This window comes from Mytilus edulis, chromosome 5 (assembly GCF_963676685.1).
Source record: "Mytilus edulis chromosome 5, xbMytEdul2.2, whole genome shotgun sequence".
Classification (NCBI taxonomy): Eukaryota; Metazoa; Mollusca; class Bivalvia; order Mytilida; family Mytilidae; genus Mytilus; species Mytilus edulis.
The window spans coordinates 3,934,717-3,943,875 of record NC_092348.1 but is presented as its reverse complement, the minus strand read 5'-3'; the positions used below and the strand labels follow the sequence as shown (position 1 = coordinate 3,943,875).

Below are 9,159 nucleotides of genomic sequence, written 5' to 3'. Positions count from 1 at the left end.
TGTCACATATAATTAGATCTCAAAGGGAGTTGCAGAATAAGGAATACTGGCGAATGTCAAAATTGAACAAAAAAGTGCAAAATTATAAAGAATAACAACGGAAAATAAAATAATTATTTAATATAATAGTGTAGACCATGTACAGAATTTTACAAAATCGTTAATTGAAGATTTTACAGAATAAGCGTTATATCTAAAGATAAAGAACATTTAGGTCCACACTTCATATGGACCCTTTAAAATCATTGGATTATCTCGGTGTTGCTGGTCAGTAATAAATAAAAAATCACTGGTCAATTTAAAGGTTGTTGTAAGTGATGCAATATATTCTTATTTACCTGTTCCCCTTATGTAACTTCCAGTTTTATTAAAGTTTACATCCATCAAAGCCTTAGTTTAATTTAATTTCTTGTCATTACTACCCCCCCCCCACCCTTTATTTGTCGCATGTTGTGTATCATGTACTGATTCTATATATACTTCGAGCATACATATGTACACTTATGGAACAATAACCATTTAGTAAACCTTTTTAAAACGTTTTTGTAGACTTGTATACAATAAATTTTATACAGAATAAAAAAGATATTAACAAAGATGTCAGTTTGTCTGCGTGTTTTACTTGTTAACTTGAAGATGTATAAATAACCACACGACACTCTTTCAAGAATTTGTAGAATCATTGATATAATGTTTGTTTTTATATGCGATGTTAAGTAGCAGTATAGTACCAAAACACAAGCTTTTACATGTTCCGCTGCTAAAAAAAACGTTTTTTTTCAAAAGTGGCCAAATCATATATCGGAACGGAGAAAAAGTGTAAACAAGATAGTCTAAGAGATTTATGAATTGGTTACCCAAAAATGACAAAGTTCAACTATCTCTCATTAGAGCAAATATTAATAAAGATCAAAACCCTGACCACATGCAAACAGACAGCAAAGTACGTTCTAGGATTCAAACTGTAGATGTTTTGCGGAATAACTATAAACTATAAAGGGGGACGGACGGACGGACGGACGGAAGGACGGGCGGCCAGACGGAATGACGGAAGGACAGACGTACAGGGGTAGTTGAGGGGGCATAAAAAATATAGCTTCATTTACATCTTTTATTGCGTCAACTTGTAGACAGTAACCTTGATGATTTCTATTTTTAAGATTTTACCATTTTTGCGTTCATGTACTTACAACGTATTTTTGTCTGAATTAGTAATTGATTTAGATATGTATATTGATAATGAACATGTTTTACAACGTATAATTTCTTTTTAAAATGTTCAATAAAAGAGGTTCTGATTGGGGTTTCCGGAATACAGAATAATGGGCAAAAATTGCAGAATAAAATGCAAAAAAGAAAAAAAAAAGAAAAAGTGTATAATGAGGTGCTAAAATATAAAGAATAAAGAATATTGGTAATACTAAATGAAAATTTATGATAATTATCCAGACTCTTATGATAAAAAGAATCTATCAATACGAAACACATAGTCATCGTGCATAATCAACACGAAGAACGTTGGAAATTATTAGCATGATAACTTGACGTTATATAATAAAAATTACGACGTCACGAATTTTGATGTTTTTTTTTTTTTGTCAAAATGTTGGGTTAGCGTCGCTTCTACAGGGAAAACGAAGTCGGTGACCATATATTTTTTTAATATCATCTAATTCGTAAGACAAAGAGGAAAAAAAATATTAATTTAAAAAAAAATTCTATGGAGCGGTTCTCGTGATTTATACCAGAAACCGAAAATTGTAGAAGAAAAATATAGATTTACCCTATATATTCAATGTAATTTAGTACCCTCTCGGACCATTTTAAAAATGGATTTTTCTTGAAAACGAAGTCGGTGACATATACTTTTTTTTACATTTTCTGATGTATATTTTCAATATCTAATTGAGTTCTAAGTTTTAAAAAATCTATGGACTAGTTTATTTACTGATCCTTGACTTTAACAGCTTCAACACATTTTTTGACTTACAAAACGATGTTTATTGTTATGTTGTTTTAATTGTATTAAAAAAAAAGACACCACTATTAAATGAGTTCACTCAACCAAAATATAATATGTGGTCTAAGAACATTTCAAGATGGTGAACATGTTTATTCTATTCTTGATGATTGCATCTGCGTGTGCATGTAAGTTTTGTATTTTTTTCTCAATGTATAGATAACATATGTATAGTTTTCAGCAAATTTCGATAACCTCTTGATTGGCAATAAAGATGAGTCTTATTCATAACAAAAAAAAAGCTTGGTATATTTGATTTTTTTGCAAAATCAAACAGTCATCTAAACTGCATTTTAAATTCAGTACATCGTGAGAACGTCTTTTCTAGCAAATATTTTTCATGTACGATTTCTCACATCTCATCTATAATAAAACCTAAATAAAAGTCGATAAAACACAAATAAGAATATTTGCCCTAGTATCATTGGTGAATGTTTGCATAACCAGATGTTATTTTTATCTTTGTAAAACGAAATGATTCCAGCTATATTTCGTATTCTTCACAATGTTTGGTTGTAGTTTACACTCTACCAATTAGAAAATGCCATTTATAAATTTTAAGAAATACAAGTTTCTAAACATATAATTTAATTAATCAAAATAACAAGTTTTAACTTCAGTAAGTATATTATTAGATTTCACATCAGACAGTATTTATTTTTAGAAGCAATGTTACATATAGGAAGAAATTAACGAAAGTTGTATAGCTGTCTATTTTTAATTTTAGTTCGTTGGCCAGATGAAAGTTACTCGCTTCAAAAACCAAAATCTGGTTGCCCAACTGGATGGGCGAAGGGATGCAGGTACCAGGACAATGAAGATACCCATAATATCAATTCGGTAACCCCTCGAAATCCGGACCATCATTTTTATGGTAAGTCCACTTCATTGGTTAATATATGATCTAATCAAACACTGTGTAGCTGAAATAAAAACGGAAACGTTCAAAATATATGTGAAAGAGATAGACAAATAAAACCAAAGCTTGAAAATCCCATGCGTCCACAGCGCTTTCCTTAAGCAAACTAACAATACAATAAACCGAAGAAATCAAGATAGCCTATGGTTGCATAATTACTATATGTAGCAATGCAATATGTGCAACAGCATGTTATGCAAATATTGCAAACTTCTTAGATACTTTCGCATATCTTTTTGAAAAAAGAGTGTTTCATCTATAAACTCATCATAGATACCAGGACTAAATTTTATATATAGGCCAGACGCGCGTTTCGTCTACAAAAGACTCATCAGTGACTCTCGAATCCAAAAAAAAAGCGCCAAATAAAGCACGAAGTTGACGAGCATTGAGATCCAAAATTCCTAAAAGTGTTGCCAAATACAGCTAAGGTATTCTATGCCTGAGGTAGAAAAGCCTTAGTATTTGAAACAACTCAAAATTTTGTAAACAGTTAATTTATAAATATAACAATATCAATGATAATTCATGTCAGCACAAAAAGTGCTAACTACTGGGCTTGTGATACCCTCGGGGAAATAAATCTCAACAGCAGTGGCATCGAACCAGTGGTTGTAAATAAACTCATCATAGATACCACGAATAAATTTTATATATACGCCAGTCTACAAAAGACTCATCAGTGACGCTCGAATCCAAAAAAGTCCCCAAAAAAAGCGCCAAATAAAGTACGATGTTGAAGAGCATTGAGATCCAAAATTCCTAAAAGTGGTGCCAACTACAGCTTAGGTAAGCTAGCTAAGGTAATCAAGTTAGCCATGAGTATATCTATCTTTACGTGATATCTATTAAGTTATAAATTAATCACCAGCATAATTGCAGGACATGGAAATATCGGCCACGCTAACGTGCGTGTATAAGTATAGCATATATTTTTTGACTAAAATTTAATTCGAATTCCTACTCTTAATTGTTCAAACAATTTAAGTCCGAGGGATTCACGCATAAAGGTTTGTTCCCCTCGTGCAATTATTCAATGGATGTAAACTACAAAATACAAACGACAATACGAAAAACATTCAATAAATTAAAACAGACAGAATGAATACCTGAATCATAAAGTAACCACATTACTAATAATTCATTAATTGAAACAAAATATGAGTATCAAATCGATTGTACAATTGAATTTCTAGTCTACATATCGGGGAATAAAACAGCCTTCACGTTCCTTTCTATATTTCTAGGTTCTTTTGATAGAAACACAAGAATGTGCTACAGTACAAAAACGACTTATAGCGGATCAGGTTCCTGGCCACGTGGAAATTATTGTATTGCGAGATATGGTGGTTCGTGTCCTGCAGGTATGTTCTTTTTTTTTATTATTAACAAACATTCATACTGTAACTTTTTTATGGATTAATTTGAAAATTGACCAATATTCGGGTACATAGATAAAGGCAACAGTAGTATACCGCTGTTCGTAATTTATAAATCGATTGAGAAAAAAAAACAAATCCGGGGTACAAACTAAAACTGAGGGTAACACGTCAAATATAAGGGAAAACAGCGACACAACAGAAACACAAGAATAAAATGCAACACAAACAGAAATGAACTATAATATAACAATGGCCTTTTTCTAGCATTGGTACATAGGATTTTAATTCAACGGTCGATGAGACCTTTATATATATACATTAGAAATTGATTGTCTTGAATATCCGTCAATGACGATTGGTGAGGATGACACAATATTTCATCAATCACAGATATGACATTCTCCAAAGCCAACGAATACTCTAAGTTAGTACTAAAATAATATCTCTTTTGCATTTATCACTAATACTTCCTTAATGGTATATACGCTAAGTGATAACATTTATCATACAAAATCAGGCATCATAACATTATTGTGTCATCTGCTTGATCACAATAACATTTCTCAATAAATTGGGGATCAAAACATGTATTGAGGTAAACCATAATCCCCCTTTTGAAGTTAAATGGTCATACCCTCAGTGTACTGATTTGAATAGTCATTCACTGGAATGATTTGAAATCAAGTTTGCAATTATTGTATAATTTTGTATGATTAGCATATTTCTATTTTTTATTCAGATTTTGATTGGACAAGCGTTCAACCAAATTAGCATTTATCTAATTATTCCTTTGCAGACAAAATGAATTGTATATAAATAATTCAGAGTAGCATCCTGCAGTCTACGATTCTTTAACATTACTGTTTAAGATAAATATCTATTTATAGGATTTTCCACCGACTTTATCTACTGGGACGACGAGGATAACGCAAATGCTAACTCAAAATGGGGTGTTCTTCCAGATGGAGAATACGAAAGGAACACAAAAAAATACAGTACTATTGCAGGTATGTCATTATTCACACAAAAGAAGTTGAACTGTGATCAAAATCATTCTGATTTTGATTTATTCTATTACAGCAAAATGCCTTGAGTGTGTAGATAAAGATAATGTATTTTGTTAGCTTGCTTGCTTGATTAACCATAAAGTCATTATTAAGTTATGAATACTACCATACTTATAGAGAAGACTAGTCCGACAGATCACCAATCTATCTGTATGTAGGACTAGACTACTCCGAAAGGAAGGTAGCATACCTTACATTATAATGATTTCACAAAATACAAATACACCTGACAATATACAGTTTGTATTCATAAACGATTGTCTATTGTTTAGATCAAGTGTTTTCTCTAGATGCTGTTAAGTTGTTCTTGTCTTTGGGTTTCTGTCACATCTGATTACGAACAATATTTCTCCATAAAATGAATGTTATAAAATAAAACGGCAACTAAGTTACTGACGATCAGGATGTACTATAACGGAATCTAAAAACAACTTGGAACACGCTCAACATTGAAAATAGTACATAGTAACAATTTTTAAAATATACTATTGTTTATATGTAATATAACATGTAGATATGTGCAATTGATTCGTCTTGCTTTGTTATCTTTACAAACCCTATAACTTTGCAAACAGAACATTTGTCCTTCAGGTATGTAGTCTTTCATTGACCTTTGGAGTTATATTTCATCAAGCATGTCCCATCTTAGTAGACTTATAAAAGAACTTAGTATATGGAACAATTAAAATTTAAGTAATCATTTGATTTATAGATATAACCATATTAATGAATCAGATGTGACATTAGCGTCGATTCAGTGTTCGAAATAAACAATTTATGTTTTCTATCATTTCCTTTGTCGATAATATCAGCTCTACCACGTTTCTTTTATGTTTGTGTTTCAAATATTTTGACCTCGAGCATTACAATAGAAATCATTATTGTTCAGTAAAATTGGTACCTTTTGATACGATTGCCATAAGAGTTATCTCCCTGCAGTTATCCTCGGGCTTGAATTTGTTTTAAGTATTTCTTATTTAGTTTTTTTTTTATTTAAAAGAGGTATACTAATAGAGAAAGAAAGTAAGTGTCAATATGTAAATAAACAGATTATTTAATATCCACACGTGACTTAATGTTTTAGCTTTTTAAGATTCGTTAATATTACCAAATATAAAGAGTAAAATAACATCGTTTTGTATAGGATTTAGAACGGGCAGTATATACTGGAACGACGAAGACCACGCCAATGCAAATACAAAAAATGGTGTTCTTCCAGATGGCACCTAGCTATGATAGAAACACCAGGATATACTACTGTTGCAGGTATATCATTATTCAAAACATTCTTTCTTTTATAGAAATTAATTTTTATTTAATTTTTTCGACTTTGTGTTAATACTTAACTATTGTTTTTATTAATAAAAAAGAAATAAGGAGACAAGGTATGATTGCAATTTAGATAATTATCCGACAGTGTTTAAAAGACGTGGACATCTCATATGCCTTTCTTACCTTTGTTCTTATCTACATTTTAAGATTCAACCGTATATTCGTCCCTTATTTGAGAAAAATTAAAATAACAAAAAAACGAACTCAAAGGTAATTCAAAGCGGATAGTCCTTCATCAAATTGCAAATTTAAAAGCTCAAACACATCTAACAAATAGAACACAGCTGTCATATCTCTGATTTGGTACAGGCATTTCCTTATGTAGAAAATGAGGGATTAAACCTGTTGTTATAGCTAAACAGTATCGAAAAGAGAACATATTATATGCAGAACTTCATATTAAAAGTGATTTGAACTACGTTTATTATAATTTTAATTTAAACGGCAAGCTAATTTAGTGATTCCTTATCGACTTAACAGTAGTCTAGAGATGATATACAGTACTGTCCTTCAGAACGATCTAAAGTTTGGTAATCTGATGTAGATATATTGGGGCATGGAGCGACAACGATATCCTTTAGAGAACCCATGCACTTGTAAACATATATCAACTTCCATCCTTTAATTAATTTTGATTGATTTCCCCGACATAAGTACATACTCTGCTAGTAGTAAGCCTAGAATAGTTATTAATGATTCAATATTAGTAGTAGTAACCGAATTTAACTAGAAATCTTTTTTTTTAATTAAATCACGTTGGAAATGTTCTTAAGGCAAGCTCAAAATAGCGTGCCTTCTTCTACCATCACCAACTTTTATTAAAATGTAAATATTTGTTTAACGGTCATTAGTTGTTGAAAACCCGTAACGTATTATGTTGGTTACCTCTGGAGTAAACTTTGTTAGTAATAAATAGGGGAAGTTATCTAGTATGAAAGTTCGTATGAAAAATAAAATAAAAATAAGGTTTTAAATGTCTGTCAGGTTGATGGATACTACACGAAAAGTAACAATACTTGCAGTTGATCACCAACGAAAAGAAAGTCTACATTTTTATTAATAATTTCACATTATTGCATCTCTGTTTAATAGATATGATGGACCTTTCTACAGTAGCATAGTATTACCAACGAGTAAGCCCTTCTATTTGTACCATTACACATCAACAGTATGCCAGCGTGTGCGTGGAATGAGCGCACGTGAGGAATTTGTGAAAACAGATGACGAGGATACTCATAACAACAGTGCCGATGGTGGAAACCACCCAAAGAAAACTGAGACAACCAGAATACACTATTGTTATTATTCTTCATGACTTCGCTCATCCAAGGAATACTGACACAACCAGAGTACACTACTGTTATTATTCTTAGTGGCTTTACTCACCCAAAGAAAAATGACACAACCAGAATACACTACTGTTATTATTCTTAGTGGCTTTACTCTACCATTGTTGTCATCATAAATTATAAGCCTGTTACTTTGATAAATTCTGACAATTATCCAACACCAGAAGAACACGTTTCATTTGAGTGGTTTTAATCTTGACTCCCTTTAAAATTACTTGCTTCTCTTTTTACACTGTGTATGTTTATGTAATAAAATAAATATAACCAAATTATGTGTAATAATGGCCATTTTTTAAATAATATTTGAAAATGCATGAACTTCATTATACTTATTCGAAAAGCTTTGTTCTTCCGAAATATCAATGGGCTTGACTAATTCCTAGTTTCATAAAGATTTCCGTCTATTCAATCAATCGTTCAGCCAATTGACAATCTCTTAAAAAGGTTGGAAGGAGAAACATCTGGTTTTCAGGAACATCAATTTGAATTTAATTTCAAACCTCTCTTCATAATGACAGTGAAAGTCAATTTCGATCTAAACATTGTTTCTGTGATTATCAAACAACTTATGTTTTTAACAGAAAACATAAATCTGTTTTTTTATAGATGAGTGAACCATCAAACAAATAAATGTATTTTCTGTTTAGAACAGGTTTTGAATTTGAAACGCTTCGTACAGTTTCTGTATGTAGCGGCCCACTGATTTTTCAGTTATTGTCTTTAAATTTATTGAATACGTGTAGTTAAATAAAACGACAAAAAATATATGTTTTAATGAATGCACGATGTAATTGAGCGGAAATTTAAAACAATGTACCATTTATGATTAAGACAATTAAATATAGTTAGTGGTAACCACAATGTTCATAAAAAAACAAAATGATCGTTAGTTTCTGCAATAATGCATAAGTCTGAAAAACAATTTTTCTAACTTTTTTCTCTTTTTGCAAAAATACCTTCAATACCATGAATCCTTTAATTATTTAGATAATAAGGTTCTGCCTCCCTCGTGTCAAAAATGAAAAAAAAACTATACAACCTTTGCTTTTCACTTTCTGTTAGTTACCGTTGGTGTCATCAGCTCAGTAAA

General features: G+C 31.1%; 1 pseudogene; it reads left to right on the top strand.

Annotated features, from left to right (window-relative positions):
* Positions 1-2,091: 2,091 nt before the first annotated feature.
* LOC139522793 (uncharacterized) lies at positions 2,092-8,037 on the top strand (annotated as a pseudogene).
* The last annotated feature ends 1,122 nt before the right edge of the window (positions 8,038-9,159 follow it).